At 42.9% G+C, this 23,157-nt stretch overlaps 1 protein-coding gene and 1 non-coding gene across 2 annotated transcripts in view; one reads left to right on the top strand and one right to left on the bottom strand.

The window, feature by feature from the left end:
- Positions 1 to 23,157, bottom strand: part of Prickle2 (prickle planar cell polarity protein 2) — a 158,571-nt gene that overhangs the window by 112,109 nt on the left and 23,305 nt on the right. The window lies entirely within an intron of this gene.
- On the top strand, positions 5,721 to 5,852 carry LOC129692323 (small nucleolar RNA SNORA17). Its single transcript, XR_008722676.1, has one exon. It is a non-coding gene; the product is annotated as a small nucleolar RNA SNORA17 (small nucleolar RNA).

The raw sequence follows: 23,157 nt of genomic DNA, 5'->3' as shown, positions 1-23,157 counted from the left end.
AAATAAATAAATAAATAAATAAATAAATAAATAAATAAATAAATAAAAGGTGGTCAAAGACCTCTACAATGAAAATGAATTTTTGAAGAAAAAGATTGAGGAAGACATTAAAGATGGAAAGACCTCCCATGCCTGTGAAATGGTAGAATCAACAGTATGAAAACGAACATTCTATCCAAATCAATTTAAAGATTCAAGGAAATCCCAATCAAACTGCATGATATTCTTCACAGAATAAAAAGAGCTTCCTAAACTTCAAATGGAATCCCGAAAGAGTGCAGATAGCTACAGTAATCCAGAGCAAAAGGAACAATGCCAGAAGTACTACCATTCCAGAGTTTAAGCTACATTACAAAGCTCAAGTATTAAAACCATGGGACTGCAATGAAACAGACATGTAGATCAACGGAGCAAAATGGATGACTCAGATATGATTGTTCTACTTATAGATATGAGATAGTGACAAACAGGCTAAAAAGACACTCTGGAGAAGAGGAAGACATCTTCAAAAAAAATGCTACTTGGGAAAGTGGATGTTCATAAGTAGAATGAAATTGTGATAGCCAGAACCTGGAAATAACCCAGATGTCCCTCAGCAGAGGAATGGATACAGAAATTGTGGTGCATTTACACAATGGAATATTACTCAGCAATTAAAAACAAGAAAATCATGAAATTTTCAGGCAAATGGTGGGATCTAGAAGAGATCATCCTGAGTGTGGTATCCCAGAAGCAAAGACACACACAGTATATACTCACTTATAAGTGGATACTAGACCTATAAGATAGGATAAACATACTAAAATCTGTACACCTGAAGAAGCTAAACAAGAAGGAGGTCCTGGCGTAAGATGATCAACCCTCACTTAGAAAGGCAAATGGGATGGACATTGAAAGTAGGAGAAAACAAGAAACAGAACAGGAGCCTATTATAGAGAGCCTCTGAAAGACTCTACCTAATAGTGTATCAAAGCAGATGCTGAGACTCATAGCCAAACTTTGGGCAGAGTGCAGGGAATCTTATGAAAGAAGGGGGAGTTAGTAAGACCTGGAGAGGACAGGAACGCCACAAGGACCAAATATATCTGTGGGCACAGGGGTCTTTTCTGAGACTGATACTCCAACCAAGAACCATTCATGGATATAACCTAGAACCCCTGTTCAGACGTAGCCCATGGCAGCTTAGCATCCAAGTGGGTTTCCCTAGTAAGGGGAACAGGGACTGTCTTTGACATGAACTTAGTGGTGGGCTCTTTGACCTCCCCCACTCCCGAGGGAGGAGCAGCCTTGCTAGGCCCCAGAGGAGGACAATACAGCCAGTCCTGATGAGACCTGATAAGCTAGGGTCAGATGGAAGGGGAGGAGAACCTCCCCTATCAGTGGTCTTAGAAAGAGGGAGGGAAGAGATGAGGGAGGGAGGGTGGAATTGGGAGGGAATGAGGGAGAGGGCTACAGCTAGGATACAAAGTAAATAAACTGTAATTAATATAAAAAATAAAAATTAAAAACAACAACAACAGCAACAAAAAAGAAATTAGACTTATACCTATCACCAAACACAGAAATCAATTCCAAATGGGCCAAAGACCTCAGTGGAAAATCTGAAACACTGGAACTTCGAGAAGAAAACAAAGGCAGTACTATATGTGCAGGAATGGACTTTGTGAATAAGATTCTATTTGCTCAGGAAAACCTGAAAAAAATCATCTTCATAAAACAGAAAAGCAAAGACAGAAATCAAGTCAGTGGAGAGGAAGGCTAGAGAGTGGGAGAGAATCTTTGTCAGCTATACATCTGGTAGAGGTTAATATTTATAGTATTAACAGAAATAACAGAATAAGATCATGAACAACAACGACAACAACCAAAGAGTAAAAAAAAAATCTAATTAAAAAAAATGGGCTACATATCTAAAAGGAGAATTCTCAAAAGGAAAAATAATGGCTAAGAAAGACCTTTTAAAGTGTTCAACAACGTCAGAAGTCAGGGAGATGAAAATTAAGATTACTTTGAAATGTTATCTTACCCTAGTTAGAACGGGCAAGATCAAGGAAACAGCAGATAACAAACACTGGCGAGGATGTGGGGGAAGGGGAACCTTCAATGACTGTTGGTGGGACCGCAGACCGGCATAGTTACTCCAGAAATCAGTGTGGAGAATTCTCAGAGCTAAAAGTTGTTCTACCATATGACCTAGCTATACCACTCATTAGCATGTGCCCCCCCCCCAACTCAATAGCCTACTCCACAGTGCTCAGCCATGTTAATTACAGCTCCTCTCACAATAGCTATACAATATAAAAACCCAGATGTCCTTCAACTGGTGAAACTGGTGATAGAGACGTGGTACATACATTCACACAGTGGAATCCAACTCATCAGCAGAAAAGAATAAAATCAAGAAATGTCCAGATAAATGGACGGAACTAGAAAATATCATACTGAGTAAAGCAACTCTTAAGACAAATGCTGTCATTTTCTGTCTTCTTTGCGGATCCTAGGGCTGACTCTTTATATGTGAGTGTAGAAGAACCAAACAGCTCAGAAACAAACAAAAAAAGTGATTGTGTGAGTGTGTGTGTGTGTGTGTGTGTGTGTGTGTGTGTGTGTGTGTGTGTGTGTTAGAAAAAGCTCTGGGGGGGGTAGAAGGGCATAGGTGCTATGAAGGGGGAAATGGGAAAAAATGGAGGGACTTTAACTAGTGAGAAGGAAAAGAAGACAACATATAGAGAAAGCAAGGCAGGAGGAATAAAGAACTCTATAGATGATTGAAAAAAGCCATAGAGAATCATTAATTTATGTATACTTAAAATACATACATGTATATTTACTCCTATCTATATAGACATATAAACTACATGTGTATATTTATTATATATTAATGAAGTACACCATTTGGGGAAATAATGCTTTTGGGCGAGGGAAGAGGGATAAAAAAACGCTACCAAAGACATTATTTTATGTCTACTTAGAATTACATGCATGTAAAGCGTGTCTATATACATACGTGAATAGATGGATAGATATATAGATAGTTTAAATAAGATTACAGTACTTTGGTGGCAATATTCCTCTGAGAACCATAGACTTATCAACAAAAACCCCAGTGCCAGTCAGAGGAAAACCATACTTTGAGGTTTTGGTCAGGGATGTCCAAGAGACTCCCCAAACAATATAGGCTGTTATCATAGCCCTTTCTTGCCTTACAGATACTGAAGGCAGGATCCTACTGCTGGATATACTACACGCTTTGGACACAGGATTTGGAGGAATCAAGCTAGAACTGACCCCTATGCCTCCTCCCCAAGGACTAGCTCTCATATTATCCAAAGGTGCTGTGCCAGGTGCCAAGGGAGAAATGCAGTCAGTGACCTCAGATAGCAGTAAAGTGTACAAAGTACAGTGATGGCTACTGGGGCAGGATGTCCCAAGGATACAACAGCAGTACTTATATCTTGGGGTAACCAATATAGTTGCCAAATGAAACCTGCACGATGTCAATACCAGCTGACATGCCAGCATGAATAGGAGGAATCTCACAGTGTCATCCCTAAAAGAAAAGCTATAGGGGATTAAATGGCTGCTGAGTGATGGGGCATCAGTCTTCTCCAGGGGTAAGCCTCTAATAGATTATTCAATCCAAAGGGGTCAGTCCTATACACATCATACAGATGAGCAACAATAAATGGCTTTATCTCTATCTCTGTCTCTCTCTCTCTCTCTCTGTGTGGTGTAACACAATAATAATTAAAGAAGTCATAAATTTGAGAGGGACATAGGAAGAGTTGGTGTGGGGACAGAAGCAGTGAAAATGATGTAAATACAGTACTTATATTGGAAATTCTCAAAATATTCTAAAAATTGAAGATATTTCGTTGAAATGGACATTTTACATAGAACACTGTGATAATTCTGACTGCAACCCCACCTCCCCCCTTTCCATAGTTTCTTTATTTTTGTTTAGTGACTGGTTATGGAAGTTAAATTAAGTTGTTTCTCCTGCAGTGGTGGTTGGCAGACAACGTGAACACAGAATGCTTGGGCAACTGGGCTGGTCTGTATTTATTGGTTTCACAGCTATCTGTTAGCTAGTACTCATGGCTAGCTGATTGTTCTATTGTTCTTGACAATACCTTTTGCAATAAACTGCCTAAAACTTTGATCTGATGAAAGACAGGCTCCTTTGCAAGGGCAGGGTGTTTTCCATCTTTAAAGCTGTCCCTCCCAAAATGAAACAATAGCTCTAGATGTCTGTTCTTGACTGTATACAGAGTATAGTTTCTATTACACTGATCTGTGTAAGAAGAGAAAATGAAGGTGAGCAGTCATAGTTCAAATGCCACAAAGTATCACTTTGCACAATTTGGTAGGTTTTCTTGATTAGATGTTTTACCACCAGGCTTCATGACATTAGGAAATCTTCCAGGAGCCTTAAATGATTGCTTTTAAATATGTATTAATGTGCTTTTTAGCAAATTATTGTTTTGTCAATCAAAGGGTCCACCGTTTTCCTCCCACTGCCACTCTGAAAGCTAAACCCGGTGCTCACTAAGCATTAATGTGTTTTACTCACTTATTCTGCTTTATATCTCAGTATAGAATGTCCGTCAGTTCCACCCAGCCTTCTATTCTCAGAGCCAGTGTTGTGCCCAGACCTTAAGGTCCCCAAAGGCCACCAACAGCCGGACCACATATGCAAAAACAAAGAGCAAGAGGGGGAGAGATAAATCCAGTGGATTAGAGAGAAGAGCCAGGAGCAGCTACATGGCAGGGTTTTTATTTGGGGCTTGAGCAAGAACCCGGAATTCCCAGCTTAGCAATTACATGATTGGATGATATTCAGCAAGGGCAAGCTTGTTACAAAGTGATTGCCTAACTAACATTAGGAATGTTAGGTTGGTGGGCTGCCCAGCACAGATGCCCCACCCTCAGATAAGATACCTTCCCGTTCTTGTGGTTACTTCCAGCCTATTCCTTGGGTAATTTTATGGCTTTCTCATTCCTGGGATTGGTGACCTATGGCCTAGTTCCTGGGACTTGCGGGGAGGGGGTCAGGCCTGGTCTTTTCACCAGGACCCACAGTAGTCCTGAAGCAGGAAAACAGAGGAACAGAGGAAGATCCAGAGACAAACAGAGACAGGCAGCCCTTACCATCTGAGCTTCATTCATCCAAGGGAACATGCCTGGAAAAGCTGTGTCATACAAACTTGGGAGAGGTGGGTACTATGCTAACAATACCCAAAAGGCCATGAGAGACCTCAGCTCTTCTTGCCCTCTTGGAGTCAGGACACAGGGGAGACATAGCACACCTTTAGACCACTCTGTTCCTTCCCCTTAATGAACTAACTCCTATCCTGTAACGATAGATGAGTTTTTGTACAATTCATTGTAAAGAGCCACAAGAACCCATCAATTTCAGGGTCTGCTCTCTATACTCATCTCTGCTCTGTTAACAGGCCTTTCATAATGATTAGCTAAATAAATGGATGAATAACCACAGCCTAGTTTATGGCTGGCTGTAAGACTAATAGCTGATGATGTCTTCATGTGACAGAGTAGGAACAGAAAAAGAGCTACATCAAGATGAACCGATAAGTGAAGGCAGTTTTCAGATGAAGATTGGGAGCCTTCCTTACCTTGACATCATCCAAGGAATATATGGGATAAACAGTCCCAGACTGTTCAAGTGGGGAGGGAGTGGGTATCAAAGACACTTCAGGCCTGACCCTAGAGGCATTGCAGGTGTGGCTGCTGTGTCACATGTGTGTCAGGAGGTGACAGAGAAGAGAGACACTATGTCTATGCTCAGTGTTCTGACTTACAAACATCTGAATGATTATTAGTCTAACACTCCCTGAAAAAAAGCAAGTCTAAGTTGACCACCAGTCCAGCATCATACAGCTCCTGATCGTTCCCAGGATTGGGGGGGGGGGCAAGTCAGAGACTAGAAGAACCCTGCCTGGGATTGAGGGCCCGGGCAGGAATGAACCCAAGAAAATGAACCTCACATGGGGGGGCCAGGTGAGCAGTAAGCTGGAGATGACCCCCTGAGAGGTGCCACAGGACTAGACAGAAAGCTAGCCTGCAGTTGGACACTGCACAGGCCTGGGAGAGAGGCAGACCATGCTATACATGACTCCTCCCTGGTGCCATAATGCATGAGTTGGGCATAGGACTCCTGAGACCACTCCTGAGGCAACCTCAGACACTCAGAGACTCTGGGCACCACTAAGAGGAACAAGTAAGTGGTGAAGAATGGAAGAAAAAGAGAAACGTAAGAATGAAGAGAGGCAGAATGGGAAACTTAAGGATTGTGAGGAACAGCCTGATGTGAATAGCCAGTGATGCCACCTGAGACCGTGGTGAGGTCCTAGCCTGTGCTGCCAGTGGGGCATGTCTGGATACATGACCCTGAAGCAGCAGGGGTCTGTTACCATCAAAGGCCAGGCCAGATGTCCCTGGTCTGGGCTGCTGCCCAGAAACATGTTGATGTTTGAGCATCAACTAAGCAGAACTGGTCCCACCCCTCTCCTGAGCATTGTGGGAGACCTGGCCCTGGAAGTATGAGAGCAGGAGAGCTGTCCCTGCCCCTCACCAGCTGCAGCACTCAGAATAGCAGGTGATACACCTCGTCTGGGCAGCACTGTAGAGTTAACCCTGGTGGCAAGGGACGTTGATCCAGCCCTGAGTGCATGAGCATGAGAGAGCTGGCCCTGCCACTTGTCTGCTATACAGTGACATGGGCAAGGGATAAGTGATCCCCTCTCATCCCTTGCCACCTATGGCACATAGGAGAGCTGGTCATCAGAGTGGGAAAGCTGTCCCTGCCCCTCACCTGCTGCAACGCTTGGGAGGACAGACCATGCACCTCTCCTGGGCAGCACAGCAGTTGGCCCTGGATGTGGGAGTTGCAGGTAAGCTGGCCCCAAGGGCATGAGTATGGGAGAGCTGGGCCTGCCTCTTGTCTGCTGGGCAGTGGCATGGATGAGGGAGACATACTCGTCTCCTCCCTTGTCCCTGGCCATCTATGGCAAGTAGGAGAGCTGGCCCCGAGGTCATGATGTAGGAGAACGGGCCATGTCTCTCACCAGTTATAGCACTCAGGAGAACAGGCCTTGCACCTCACCTGGGTAGCCACGTAGAACTGTCCCTGAAAGAGGGGGTTGCTGGTGAGCCCCTCTGTAGGCACGAGAGTGGGAAAGCTAGCAAGCTGACCAGCTCAGATACCTTTCAGGCTCAGATCCAGAGCTTTGAATTGGCTCACTCCAAAATATATCCCATTGATGAATTGTTCGAGTGCGTGAAGGGGCTGAGCAGATCCCAAACTACAGGATCTCCATGTTACAGGGCTATACAACAGGATATTGGAGAGGAGTCCCAGTAACGTTCCAGTATTGACAGAGTAGAAGAAGCTAGAGGCCTCGTATCAGACCAACAAGCCGTTGCAATGAACATTTGCGAGCAAAGAAGCGTGGACAGAAGGGTATACTGTGGGGACACATTGCGATACCCGACAGCTTCCACAGTGAGTCTTTCTTTTTCTCATTGTTGGCAGGCGGTGGGAGGGAGGTTGGAAGAGTGGAGGGTGGGAGAAGGGGAGAAGGGGAGATGAGTGGGACTGCAGTGGGTGTATGGTGTGAAATTCTCAAAGAACCAATAAAAACCTTCGGGCTCTTTTCTCAGCTCAGGAGCCCGCTTCTATTCTTGGGAGAACCTTTTCTTTCCTAAAGGTGGTCTCTATTTCTCCTCCATACCTAACCTAAATACTTACATTGTTTTTTTTCTCGATCTCTTCCTGGCAGCTGTGGAGGTTTTCACCTAACCTGTGCTGCTTTTCTCTTACGCTCTAATAAAATTGTCATGGCCTTCTGGGTCTATTTCTAAGTCCTTTAATTAATGAGACCAAGCACTTCAAGACGGAACCTCAGTTTCCCTAGTAACACTCAGTGATGAAAATAACAAACAACCACATCCCTTCATTTCCACATAACTGAAAACACAAAACAAAACAGGTTTGGCTTTTTATTGAACACACTGACAAGAGAGGTTTAGTCAAAACCACCAAAGCCCGTGACATCAGACTCTCAGATATTTCTTTCCAGCTTCTACTTTCTCCTCCTCAGGAGGGGGGCAGGATTGCCTGCAGGCAAAACTCCAGGTGCTGGACCAGGCCTATGTCCTCTAACCCAGTTGCAGATGAGGCCCCCAATCTGACACTGGCAAGAGCCTCTGCCAACAAGCCAGGCCACCGAGGTTCCACGCTGACATCAGCTGCTTTAATGAGGGCGCTGGACTTATTATCCTCTGGGGCCATTACCTTGTACAGGATGAGGGTGGAGTGACGCAGGCTGCTCAGCAGACTGTCAGGCTAGTGCCGGTCACTGATGAGGTGAGGACCTTGTCCCAGGGAGGCCTTGGAGGATGCAGCACCTTCTCAGAAGCTGATGCGAGGGACTGCATAGCTTATTTTTGTTTTGATTATAGCATGGTGAGACTGTCACACCTATGGAGTTATCAGGTTGCTGACTGACGGAGAAAAAAAAGAATAAGAAGTGCAGCTGCTACGGCACCCGCATCTTCCAACCTGCTGCCTTGGAGTCTGCCTTTTTCTTTTTAACCTTATCTGCTCCTTTACAGCTATAAATAGCTTGCTGCAGGAGGTAAATAATTTATTTTTGTTTGAAACAAAATCCTGCTATAATGGAACTAGCTTTCTTATTAGAATCGAAAAGTATATGTCTATTCCCGGCCTGGTCTCGCCCCTACTTCCCACTCTCACTCTGTGCGTGTGCCTGTCCACATGTGCACGAGAGAGAGAAAATTTTGATTACTATTTTTGCTCTGAAGATACCTCGTCTCTAAACGTACAGACAATGGTTGATAACCTTAGTATGTTTACAAAGCACCCTGTACAGTATCAGATAGATATACCCAGAAACTTGCATGAGTATTAGGGGCTATAATTACCTGCCCACCAACTAAGGTAGGCAAGTGCATCTAGTGAGAGTAGCTGAAAGGGAAGATTTCTCATGTTTTAGTGTGCATAAGTTATACTCTTAAAATTGAGAAACTAAATGCTCCTGGCCTACCCCTTGTTGGTACATCCTTCCTGGTGTACCCAGCTCCTCCTCTGAGTCTGTGTTTCACACTGTTCAGTCCCAGGCTAAATTGAGCCCTACAAGAGATTCCTGGAATTCTGTTTAATAATGCACATCTTCCCTCCACACAGGAAGTTGCTGGGATGAGACATTATTTTGAAAAAGGTCTTCTAGTCACCACTTTGATCAGTAGGTGATCAGGTCAAAATATAAAGCAGAACAATTAAAATGAGCAGTAGAAAGGGCTTAACATGCATCACAAATATACTTCCATCTAGAGAAGTTGGTAGCATTAGGACTAATGTATCAGAGCATAAATCACCAAGATAGCCACAGTTTATAAAAGCCAAAAGTGTCCCCAGATGCCAGGAACCCTTGATCACAGGTACTGGTCACATGATCTAGGGCCAGTTCTGGCTCTTCCTCTTACCGGAAGTATGGAGTGGGACATGTCATGTTTCTTCTCTGTGCCCATTAAACCGTCTCTGCCTTGTGGACTTGACAGGTTATAAGATAAGGAAGGTAAATTGTCCAGCACACGGTGGCTGCTTAATAAATGTTTATACTGCTTGAGTCTAAACATAGCATCTGGTGTCCTTAGACTCAAGAAGCCATCAGTACACACCAATCACACTATCTACTCTGGAACCTGGAGAATTCCTGAGAGCAAGGATAAGCTCCATGCTCAGCCTGTTCACCTTCCTGCCTTCCCCCACCCCCAGACACCATCATACAGCTGGTAGGAACTTAGAAATACACCCTTGAGGTCATCAGGGGACAGGCTAGGACAGATGTAAGGGCAGGCTGTTTGGGTGAATTATTTAGCACCTTCTCTGAAGGGGCCTGGTGTGAACTTCACAGACAGCTCCACATACAGCAAGGTAACAACAGCCTGTGACTCATCACCAAGAGCCACATTTGTCTTCCCTTAAAGGGCGCACATAGCAAAGCCCTACTGGGGATAGGGGCTTAGCAGATTTTTCTCCACTAAACTCATCACAATGAGGTTTGCAGTGGGAAGGGCTGTTAGGAGTCTGGCCCCAAAAAGGCTACAGTGAGGGAGTTCAGCTAGCTGGAATAAGAGAAGACACATAGGGGCAATGGGATATAGTAGAGAAAAAATTTTACTCCAGGGAAAACAGGAGTGTCTTGGACAGAACCACCGCAAAGCTCAATTTTAGCCACCGGGTATTATCCACAGGTATCCTCAAGCCCACAGTCTTTTGGGAATCTCTAGGTAACTAAGATGATTGCTAGCAATTCAGGCCACAAGGACACAGAAGAAGAAAAGGAGTTATAAGCCTGGTTTATAGGTGACATTTACTGCATACAAAGCATCTAATTTAACCCTTCAGACTTATACCTATAGTCTCATTTATTATAGATAAGGTCATGGACATTAAGAAGTTAGTGTAAGCACTCATCTAAATTTTAAACTCATTTCCTCTTACTTCTCTTTATTCCTATTCTTAAAATATCCACTTAGTCTGTTAAATCTGAACTCTTTCCTTATTAGGTTTGTGCTGATCATGATGTAAGAGACACCTGGTATGGACAACCACAGAATAAAGAGATTGGACAAGCCAAGACATACTCTCAGAGAACAAGTCCCAAAGAACTAATGGTCAGGTTCATTGTGCTTATTGTGAATGAGGGATTAACAGCTATAACTCATGTTCATAGCTCCAATAATGGGAAACACTGAAGTTAGACAGCCTTTTTGCAAGCCAAATGAAGTTGGGTTTGGAAAGAGCCCATAGAATACAATTAAAATTGAGGAAATCAAGGAACTTTGGAGGACGCTGGGGAGCCATGAATTCCTTGCCTAAAGTCCCAGTGTGAGCTGAAACATCTCAATAAGTCTGTCCCAAGGGTTCTGTAGAGTTAATTCATCTTCTCTGGCCAAGTCATCTGCTTTCCTGGCCAGGTGCAGGGAGCTCTCCCCTACAGCATGGAACACCTGATCTCGGTCAGCACCATCAGCAGGTCCCCTGTTGAAAATTCGGATTTACAGGCTTCCCCTCCTCTCAGACCTTCTGAATCTGCCTTCTAGGCGTGGGAATGAGCCACTGGAGTCTGTGCATGTCCTCAAGGAATTCTGCATATAACCACCATTAGCGAGAGAGAAGGAAGAAGAGGAGGAGGAGGAGCAAAGACAGGATTGGATAAAGGAGCCACTGAAGGGCTCAGTATGACCAGCTGCTGCCTTCCACATGAAATGTGACCCACATTTAAGTCTTACTGGATTTACACTAGATGTCAAAAACTGTGATGCAAGTGTTAAGAAGTAGGTGTGTGAGGTGTTGAAGGCCATATGGCCTGGGTCATTCAGGTTGTCACAATAGCTCACTCAGCTCTGCTATGGAGTGAAAGCTGTCCTAGGCATGGACAGTTTGTTGGTTACTCATCTCATTGCTATGATAAACTGTCTCATGAAAGAAACCTAAGGTAGGAGAGGCTTGTTTTGGTTTGTAGTTTGAGGGGATACAGTCCGTCACTGTGGGAAAAGCATGAGGTAGCTGTTTTTGTAGTCAGGAAGCAGAAAGAGATGAATGCTGATGTTCAGTTTTTCTCTCTCCTTCCATTCAGGCTAGGACTCAGGCCCATGAAGTGGTTCTAACCATACTTAGGTAAAAATGTCCCCTTCCTAGAAATATCCTCACACACAGAGGTATGTTTCCATGGTAATTTTAAATCCAGTCAAACCAATAATGAGGATCCGCCAGCACAAACAATATGGCAACTGTATCCCAATAACATTTTATCAAAGCAGGCTGGGGTAGGGTGAGCTTTGTCTGCAAATTATAGTTAGTAGACTTCATGTCTAAATAATTTTCTTATAATCATGCCTATATTTAAGGAGAGGCATGTGATAGCTGGCTGTGGAAGTCAGAAGACAACTTGCAGAAGTCACCTCTCTCCGTCAAAATGTGGGTTGCTGTGACCTAGCTCAGGTCACTAGGCTTGGCTCAAAGAGCCTCTACCTGTTAAGCTGCCTTGCTGGCCCCCTAAACAATGGCTTCTCTTAAATATTTTTAAAGAGCAATAAATAAAAAGTCACCACAGTATTTGGCCCTGAGGAACTCAGGTTCCCAAGAAGCAGCTATCACCTAAACTGAGTAGTTTTCTTTCAGCCAGAGACACAGTCCCTGGTTTTCTACAGCACCAAAGTCTTTGGTTCCAAACAACAGAGGAGATGAGAGCTTCCTGTGATACTTCTTGTCCTTGTGCACATACTGCAGCCACACAAATGCATGTACATCCAGATGCGTTTTTTGATCATGCATATGCTGTATGTTCACACCTGTGTATTTTAGTTTTTCACCATATATGTATTTTTGAGCATGCATATGCTAGATGTTCACACCTGTTTTTTTGTTTTGTTTTGTTTTGTTTTTTTTTTTTTTTTTTTTTTTTTTTTAGCTTTTCACCAGCTCTCATGACAGAACATCATTCATCTCTAACTTAGCAGCAGGAAGGAATCCAGGAAATATTCTCCCCAGGACAGCTAGGACAGCTGCCTTGGTATGATGTTGGCTTTACGCTGAGGGCATCTGAGAACTTGTAGGTTGCAGTAAGGACTGACTCTGGGCTTCCTTTGACTAAGCCAGGCTCTCCAGAGAAAGCTGCTTATCATAAAAAGCATCCATGGCAATGTTTCTAAAAATCCATCCTTCAAAGGGAATAAACTGTAATTAATAAAAATAAAATAAAAATTAAAGAAAAATCCACCTTTATGATAGGAACATTAACCTACCTTAGGAGAGGAGACTAGAAATTGACTCCTCAATCAGATAATCGCTTACCTACTCTCTTGAGGATTCATTCGTTTTGCTAGAATCACATACTTGCTCAACTCCATCTTCCCTATAAAGAAGGCAAATAAACTTCTTTCTTTCTTGTGTGACCCTCAGTATGTAATGAATGTGACCAGCTTGTCTGCTAATCTGTCTGCTTGATATTTATTTCTTAGACCAAAACACTGAGCCTCCAGACTGGCGAGAAGGGATGGCCTGGTTTGAAATTCAGGAATGAGGGTCCACTCCTGATCTGCCCTTCCTGTTGTTACTTGACCAAGAAATGGATCCTCCAAGAAGCTGCTGCCTCTTGTATCCAACTGCAAAAAACTTTCATCCCTCTTTTATGTCTTTTGTCTTTTATGTCTGATGGGATACTAGTACAAGGTACTATAGTAACAGCCTGGAAAAGGAGGCCTGTAGCATTGGCAAAAGCAGAGAGAGGCTTATTTCTGTTTTTCCCTATATTAGGTGTCTAACCATGAATCTAAACAGATTCCATCACACTGGTCCTTCAGTGTCCACGCCACATCCTACAAAAGAAAGGCTATGGAGAGAACTCCCTGCATACATGTGCCTTGGATCAGAATGGCTGAACATTCGTTGGAAAGCATGAGGATCAGCTGTGCCTTCTACCATAGCTTGCTTCCCGTTTCTGTGATAAGTACCATGTCTGAAACCAACTCCAAGATGAAAGGGTTTATGTGTCTAACACATCCTGATCATGAGCTACCACTGACGGTAGCCAAGGCAGGAACCCAAGCAGATTGGGAACCTGGAGCAGTTAGTGAAGCAAAACCCACAGAGGAACCCTGCTTCCTGGCTTGCTCCCCAGGGTCTCTTTCAGCTGTCTTTCTTCTACTTCCCAGGATCACCTGCTCAGGGTGGCACCACCACAGTGGACCAGGCCCTCCTACCCTAATCATTAGTCAGGAAAATGTCCCACAGACTGCTTACAGATCAATTAGACTGCTAGAGGTCCTTTCTTAGTTGAGGGTCCCTCTTCCTAGATGACTACAGTTTGTGTCAGGTTGGCAAACAAACAACTAACTAGCACACCTTCTAACCATCCTTTCTCACTTCCGCAAGCAGTGAGTACAATCAGGGCTCTTACTTGAAACTTCCCACCTTGATTCTTACTTTCCTTGACTCCCAATTTCTAGATGGCCCAGACAAATAAATATAATGTGCCCTAAATACTTGTCCTTAAGAAGGAAAGGGGCATATCTTCTGCCATTTTCTTTTTTTGTTTGTTTTGGAGTTCTCTCTCTCTCTCTCTCTCTCTCTCTCTCTCTCTGTGTGTGTGTGTGTGTGTGTGTGTACATTGTCTAGGAAGGGTCTCTCTATGTAGCCTGGCTCAGAAATCACTATGTAGACTGTAGACTAGGCTGGCCTCAAACTCAGAGAGGCCTGCCTGCCTCTGCTTCCAGTGTGCTGAGATTAAAGATGTATAACACCACAGCTGTGTAATTTTCTTAGCAGTCTAACTGCTCTTCAACTGAAGATGCAGAAATTAATGGAGAAATATCCAACACAACCCTGTGTTCAGGGCTCCTTGCATAGTGCAGAGTCCTCCCCAAGACTCCCCCTGCTCCCTTTGTTCAAAGTGCACCCTTTCCCCCATCCCCACATTTCCCCAAGCCAGAAATGTTCTTTCAAAAGAAAATGCATAATTCCTCAGCTTATCTGGGTGGTATATTTCACAAAGACTCATGGAGATTCTGATGGGTTACACAAGTTAATTTTCCATTTATATTATACAGTAACAATTTATTCTCCAATAAAACTAGCCAACTCCGAGAGCCCCTTCAGCAGATGCCTTGGCTATGGGCCAGTATTCCTGGACTCTTTCACCCTCTTCCCATGCTTGCAGTTATTACTTTCTAGCAGTATCTCTCTTTCTCTCTCCATCTTCTTTCTTGTGTGTCTGTGTGTGTGCATGTGTGTGGTGTGAATGATGCACACGAAGGTCAGAGGTCAATCTTGGCTGTCATTCCTCAGGATATCATCCTCTTTGGTTTTTGAAGCAGGGTCTCTCCATAACCTGGAACTTGTCCATTAACCTAGGCTATCTGAGCAGGGAGCGAGCCCCTGAGGAGTCGCCTGTGTCTGCTTCCCTTGTTTTCATCTTCCCAGTGCTGGGATTACAATTGTGTGGCACCATACTTAGCTTTTTATGTGGGTTCTGGGAGTTGGGCTCAGGTTCCGGTCAGATATAGCAAGGGCTTTAACAAATGAGCGATTTCCCCATCCCTAAAGAGGCTTTGCTTTCAGAAGATTTCACCAACTCCAGCTTCTGCATGCTTAAACCACCAAGTAGAAGGTTGCACAAGGCAGTCTGCTGCCCACAGCATTAACAACAGAGACAAGGGCATGCCAACCTTGTGGAAAAGAAGCATAGTTGGACTGATGGACTTACATAAGGAAAAACAGACACTACGGAATAAAGGCTGTGATGATGAACTGAACATTTGGAATAGCCTCGCCATCCCAAGCTCAGAAATGAACATCTCCATTTGCAGAATGAAAAGCGCAAGGCTTAGAGAAGTAAAGAATGTCCGAAAAGAAAACAGAAAGTGATACAGAAGTTTGAATGCAGGTCTGTCTTGTATCAAAGCCCATGGGGCTTAAATGTCATGATATTTGGAGAGGATTAGACTTGATGAGCTTTAATGCAAAAAATTAAAAGCAGGGACGTCATTCGTAAGGCTGCCTTTTTAAATTTGTTATCTATGGGTCATAGTGATACTGAGTTTTAGTGAGTTGCCTCCTGCTAGATGAAGCCTTGAACATCCCTACATTGATATTACAGATAATTTATGCAAGGGTTTGTGTGTGTGTGTGTTTTATCAGCACCTGTGCCAAATACAGTCAAACATGGGACAATGATGCATTACTCAACGCTAGATCACATATATGACAGTGATTCCATAAGATTCTACCACCTAGGGACTCAAGGCCATTAGAATAACTACACTTTGCTATTAGCACAGTGACAACATCACCTAATGATATGATAGTCACCGAGCAGCATGTGCCCTAGTTGCAGTGTCCAGTATCATCTCTGGCCTCTACACATCAGGTGTTCCTAGTGAATCTTTCCCCAAGCCCCAAACTAATGATGCCTTCAAAAACTGACAATGTCCTTTCAGGAACAGAATCATCCATGCAAGGAACCACTGGTCTACAATCAGTTCAGAATCCTACTTTCTGTCCTCCCTAAGCCTCTTTGAGGGCCACACAGGAGGAAAGAAGAGTAACAATTCTGGTTTGAAATGTATCAGAATAGAAATCTCAGCTCAGTCCTTTATTGGCCTTTGGGAAAAATAGCTATTCAGCCTCTTTGAACCTTTCAGTATAAAATGTGGTCAAATCCTCTGGAAAAAAACAGATGAGATAATTCAGATGGAGCTCTGAACAAAGTACTGACACACAGTAAGTAGAGTAACAACAGCTATCACTATGACAACTGTGAAAAAGAGATGTTGGTAGATACCAAATTTAATCACCTCATTTCACATGCAAGTAAACTGAGGCTCATAAGTGGAGACGTTGACCATGAGCACACTGTTTTAATTAGGGTTTCTATTGCTGTGATAAAATACCATAACACAAGCAACTTGGAGAGGAAAGACAACTTACAAAATAAATAGTTTAATTGAGCTTACACTTTCAGAAGATCAGAGTATATAATGCCAAGACGAAAGCATGGTGACAGGAATTGCACGAAGTTCACACTGGGAATGGCACTAGTCTTTTGTAGCCTCAGAGTCTACCCCCGTGACACATTTTCTTCAACAAAGCCACACCTCCATATCCTCCCCGGAGCTCCACCAAGTAGGGATTAAGCATTCAAATATATGAGCCTATGGGGACCTCTCTCACTCAAACCACCACAGTCCTCGCATATTAAAAATCTATCAGGAAAATGCATCACAGGCTTGCACGTAGGCCAATCTGGTGTGGGCATTTCTTTTCAGGTGTTAAAGTTATTTTTACAAAACTCTGCTTGTTTCTTGGTTTCTCTCTTAACTTGGCTGTCATACAAATAATTGAGACGCTTATATTTAACAATAAGCTTCACAATACAATAACTGAGCACTTACTATTCTATTCTTAACCCTCTAAGCTTATCTGGTTTCCTCCCACAGTATATCCCAGAGATACTTGCACTTTGTAGCTTTCTTTGCTCCAGCGCCTCTCCTGGTGTCACCTGGACCTCTCTTCTGACTCAACCCCATACTTCCTCCTCTAACTCCTCCTCCCTTGGCTGGCAGAAAGTCTAGCCTGATTCTCTTTCCTGCTCAGTAAGTGGCTGTAGCTGCTTTAGTGGCATATCAGGGGATAATGGGGGGGACAGTGTTTATACAACACTGAGACTGGGGAGTCTCAGAACAAGGATTACAACCAGATATAGTGGGGAGGTACAGAAGTCAGCATACACAATAACCTTAGGCCTACATTTAGGTTCCCTCTTCACAAATGTCTATAGCTCCTGTTATGTTAACATAAAGCTAGGCAGCAATGGCTTTTTTCATTCCTCTATGAATTCTGCATTATTTGGCTTTGCCTTCTGTTCTAAATAACCTCCATAATTTTCCACCTAAAAGTATCTTGCACTTTTATTGTCCTAAAAGTGTTCTTTCTATATCATCCATGTTCTGTCATCTCACAATTGGAGTAATATAACATGTGCCAGCCACATTATGAAAAAAGGAAGATGTCATCTTAAAGGGAGGCCCTATCACCTGTCTAGTGGGTACAAAACCACAAAGAAGACAGAGAATCCCGTAGCATTAATTTGCATGGTATCATGGCAGGGACTCTGAGCAACACTTCTAGCATTTCAAAAGTTGAAGTACTTTGACCTTGATAGTTGACCTTCATTAACTAAAGCCCTACAGCACCTATGTTTGATGAAAATAAAAGGCCTGCAGGCACAGGGGAAATGCAGAATTCTGAACTAATTCAGTGAAAAAAATTTGTGCCACCACTAGTAATCAAAGCTAGAAATCATGGGGTCTCAGTCCTAACAGGGAAACCCTTACCAATATGTTCCAATTTGTATTCATATTTTTGCTTTATCATTTTTTTTCTGGGAAGAGATGAGATGCACTGGCTGGCAGAAAGGAGTCATGTAGTCACTGCTAAAGTAATTAGTTTACCACTTGAAAATGTCAGGATTAATTATCAAGTCACATTGTAGAAGAGAGCTCTCCCTAACTAGGGTTGACATTTAATCATGCTGGGTTTTAGGAGACATGTGCTGGACATTCTGATGTCGACTAATGTGGCTACCAGGTAATGACAATAAAAGGGGAAACACTGGTCAACCTAGCAGAGAAAGAAAGACTGGTGTGTGCATTGGGCAGTGGGCTGTATTTAGAGCTGATCGGTTTCTTGCCTTTAGCAAAGTAAAACTTAGCGCAAGCTAGGCTTTACTTGATTTTCAGCATGCAGGAGGAACAAGGCAGGGTCCCTGGATCAAGCAGCTCATGGTTTCAAAATGGAAGAGGTAACTGTGTAGCTAATAATCGTGGCTATGATACAGAGACTGTGCAGCCAATATGCCGCAGTAAATAAGAACATACAGTGAATCCTTTAATCCTAGGCTGTTACATCTTCATCTGTATGCTTAATATACCCTCTAACACTGACATCTACCCTGATGAAGGCGGAGTTAGGTTATCTGGTCACATGATTTTAATGGGGTGATTTATAGTTGTTAAGAGGCATGAAGCACAATCTAATTTCAAGTCGATTTTCTAAGAGAAAAAGTTGTCACCGGGTAGATCATGTTGTCATCTCCCTCTTCACATTCTAAAGCATGCTTCAAAAGAGAAGTCCAACTCTGATACCTTAAACTGTCCCACCAAAACTTCTACTGTGTGTCTCTGATCCACAAACAAAAGGTTGCTTGAGCATGGAGAGAAATTCATCTCTCCTAGTCTACTGGGTTTCTCAAACCTGAACAAACAGAAAGACACTGGGTTCAAAGGCATTTTCAGAGTCAAGGCAATAAAAGCTTTAATTTTTTTCATTGTCTTGGAGACTAATGTGGGACCTTACACATTCCAGGCAAGTATTCCACCACTTAGCTGCATCCCCTGACCTCTTTGTGCTCATTTTTATTTTGGGATCTAGTAGGTTATCCAGGCTGGCCTTGTGCTTGTGATCCTCCTGCATCAGTACCTTCAAATAGTTGGAATGATGAGCCTGTGCCACCCAGGCTCTGATTCCTCCTATTTCAAGATGGAATGTCCAGAAACTCATGTTCTAGCTGTAGACTGCTCTGTTAGGAGGCTGCCCTCCTAATAGCGGAAGACTTAAAGGAAAAGATCCTGGAAGAGTTACTGTGTGTTCACCAACACGCTGACAACAAGGCTGTGGGCCAGGTGACAGCTACTAATACTATCCTGCCTGATCATTCTTTTACAGAGAAAACCAGGAGAGCGTTTCCTTTTGTCATTGATGGATAATTCCCCCAAAAGATTTAAATTCAGGAGAAGTAGCAGCTAAGCAGTTTTGTTGTTGTTGTTTTTGTATGATGACCATCCCTGATTTGAAATGTATATTTGATCTTGGAGCTACCAGTTTACAGGAAGGCATAAGGAGACGACCAGCCATCAGAAAAAGTCCAAGCTCTCAACTCAGTTATTTCTGCAAACACGAGGTTCTCTCTTAGTAACCCACAACTCATTTAGACAATTCTCATTGTTTGGGGTCCTTCTGAATATCACAGAGCAAAATCGCTTGGGTGTATACTCCCCTTCACTAGAAAATGTCATTGGAAAGTTGTCGTTTCAAAGCCACACCTTGGAGAGCTTGGTTCCACTTTCAAAACAGCTCTAGAACTGGAAAAGACTCCAAGGACCCACTGAGATAACCCTGACCCAACCCACAGCTCCTCTCATGCCTCTAATCCCACCATTAAAATAAAATTCTCTTTGGTCCTTTTTGATCTCGTAGTTTCTCCATGAGATGATGTCTGTGATTGGGTTTTATTAGACTGGTGGTTCTAAAAGTTTAAAGAACAAGGCCTGGGGAGATGGCTCATTAGATCAAGTGCTTGCCTGGGAGCTCAAGGACCTGAATTCAGTCTCCAGAAACCTTACAAATTAAGTCAGGCATGGTGGCACATACATTTGTACCTTTGGTGGAGATGGAGACAGGCCAATGTCTGAGGTTCCCAGGCCTGCCAGCATTGCCTACAGGTGACCTCTGGGCTAATGGTGGACTCAGAGCAATTGAGGAACAACATCTGAATTCGTTCTGGGGCTTTCACATGAACACACATGCATAAGCACACAAATGTTAATGTACAACAGAAGCATGTGGACAGCTTGTTAAACAAAGAAGGCTGGAGCTCCACCTAAGAGGTTTCTGCTTTGCAGTGGGTTTCACGTACAGTCTGATGTAGGGAGAGCCTATGATGGTTTATTTCTTTTGTCTTTTTTTTTTTTCTCCCATAGCTGAGTACCGAACCCAGGGTCTAGCACTTGCTAGGCAAATGTTCTACCACTGAGCTAAATCCCCAACCCCAGAAGATTTATTTATTTGTTTGTTTACTAGGTATACAATGTTCTGTCTGCATGTACACCTGTGTACCAGAAGAGGACACCAGATCTCATTATGGATGGCTGTGAGTCACCATGTGGTTGCTGGGAATTGAACTCAGGACCTCTGGAAGAGCAGTCAGCACTCTTAACCTCTGAGCCATCTCTCCAGCCCAAAGTTTTATTTCTAACTAGTGTGATGCTCTACTCTGAGGGTGCTTGAATTAGACATTTAAGCAGGAGTGGTGGAGGCATTCTTCAGTGTGAATAATTTACTGCCAAATGTTTAGCTTTCCTGTGCTACCCTCCACCTTCATCATATTATGTTTCTGGTAGAAAGTCCCTTCATATATTCTTTGGCTCTGAAAAGTCTCTACTGACCAGCACAGCAAGGAATCCCAGAGCAGAAGGACACATAATGTACTCAATGGATTCAGTCAAAGGCTCAGCACTGTATACACAGGATGGTTGGAATATAGGTATCAGGATTCAAGTTCAAGTGAGTTTTGTAAAAATTACATATTTGGAGGCCGAGGAGATATCTCGGTGAAGCGCTTGCCTTGCCAGCATTAGGATCTGAGTTAGACCTCAGAATTCACATTTTAAAAGCTAGATATGGTGCATTCTTATAATTCCAGCAATGGGAAGGTAGAGACAGGCAGCTCCCTGAAGGTACCTGGCTAGCCAGCTTAGCCTACTTGGTGAGTTCCAGAAAAAAGAGAAACGATCAAAAAAGAAAAAGGGGAGAGGGGAGCTTCTAAGATTGCCCTCCGAACTACACACACAGACAAGCACACACACACACACACACACACACACACACACACAGCACCTGTACACCTCTAAAAATCACATGTCACATATGTAAGTGTCTTGTTTCGCAGATGCAGATCCTGAGACCAAAACAAGTCATGTGACCTATGCAAAGCCATGATGCTAGCAGCTACTAGCAGAGGGGTGTCCAGAATCTGCGATTCCTCATTTTTTTTGGTTACTATCCTAGACCCTTTCTCCATAAGGCCGAGCTGTCTGATCATTGTTTAATGATTGCAGCTCTCACTATGCATGCATTTTAATGTACACAAAAGAGAGCTGCTCTATTTTTATGTCCTTTCTGTGTATTTATAGGCTGCAGATTATCTTTAAGCATTCCGATCTGAAAGGAGTAAGTGACACTCTGAAGTGACTATTATTCCCAGAGGCACTGGATTTTGCAATCCTTTTGTCTTACATCACACATAACCTCCTGTATCATCCTGAATCAGGCTTTAATTGTAGGTGGATTCTTTTTAATCCATTGTTTAAATATGCAAAAATTTGCAGCAATTGAGAGTAAGACAGGAAGTTCTTTTTGTAATAAGATATCCTTTCAAAAGGAGTGAAGAGATGCGAGCATTAGAGGTCAGAACTTCACTTGGTCTATAATCAAGACATGAAAAAAAATTAACCTTCTCCTCCTAGTTTCTTCAGCAGTACTTTGAGTTTTAAAAGACGTTATGCAAAACAATTTCTCTGATGTAGACTATCATGGGGCTGACAACTTAAAATGATTCTTACTGAAGAAAAGACCTTTAAATAGGGATCAGAGTAAGGAATTTCATTCTTTAAGGACCTTCCTAAACACAACGGGCTGTAAGTCATCCAAAGATCAAAGCGACCATGGGTCTGGAGTCATTTTCACCAGCTCAACATCAACTAAGAAATCAGTCACTCCTTTCTTAGATTGCTCAAGGAAATGGACAGTCTTCCCAAGCTCACTCTATGCCATGAAAAATGAAAAGCCAACATTTTCAAAGTCAGTGAGGACACTGTCCTCATTGAGCCTTCTGTGGTGGCAGTTGAACATACAGTATCTCTCCCGTCAGGAAGGCAGTCCTTCTCATACACATTACATACACTTACATATAATTAAACAATTCACTTACCATCAGTCAGTTTTTGTAGGTCATTCCCACTAACTTCCTGCTAATGATCTACCTTAGCAGATCGTATTTCATCTAACTCCTCTTTATGCATTTCAAGGAAAATATTTAATGGTGGCAACTGATTGGAAAAAACAAAACAATATATGTATATCTACAAACACAATATATATATATATATATATATATATATATATATATATATGCACACACATATACATATACGCACATATACATACTTGTTACTGAATGCCAAAGGAAAACTGCTTCCTTTGCCTGGTAAGTTTCCAATCAGAACGAACAAAGAGTTAGTTAACATGTAACCAGCTTGTGTACACAGGACATCCATCGACTTCTTTACAAAATTGTAGGCTAATAATTAAAGCCCACCACAAACAGAGAAAGGTTAACCTCCTGAGCTGTCAAGAGAGAGCCATGGATCAATCACCATTCACATCAAAGGAGTAAAAGATGAGGCCAGCAAGCCAAACACAGCTGGAAAACCTGGTCCTTCATGTGCTAAGGTAGCACCTCTTTTTGAGAAGCATTAGTGCCCCTTTCTGATTCCCCACCCTGTGAAGTGCAGCAAACCTTTCATCCTAATGGATTCTTTTCTTTTTTAGCAAACCAAGTCAAATCATGATACTAGACTCTATAGAAGTCAAGGTAATGTATTACCTTGGCCAGCAAGATAACTTACATGAAGCTAAAAACTGAGGTGAACTTAATTCTTAGGGGAAATTCTTTTCTATCCCTCATAGAAAGCCATAACTTAAAATATGTT

The sequence above is a fragment of the Psammomys obesus genome, unplaced genomic scaffold, assembly GCF_907164565.1.
Source record: "Psammomys obesus unplaced genomic scaffold, mPsaObe1.curated_primary_1811, whole genome shotgun sequence".
Lineage (NCBI taxonomy): Eukaryota > Metazoa > Chordata > Mammalia > Rodentia > Muridae > Psammomys > Psammomys obesus.
Note: the sequence above shows the minus strand (reverse complement) of the source record. Positions and strands in the feature narration are given on the sequence as shown.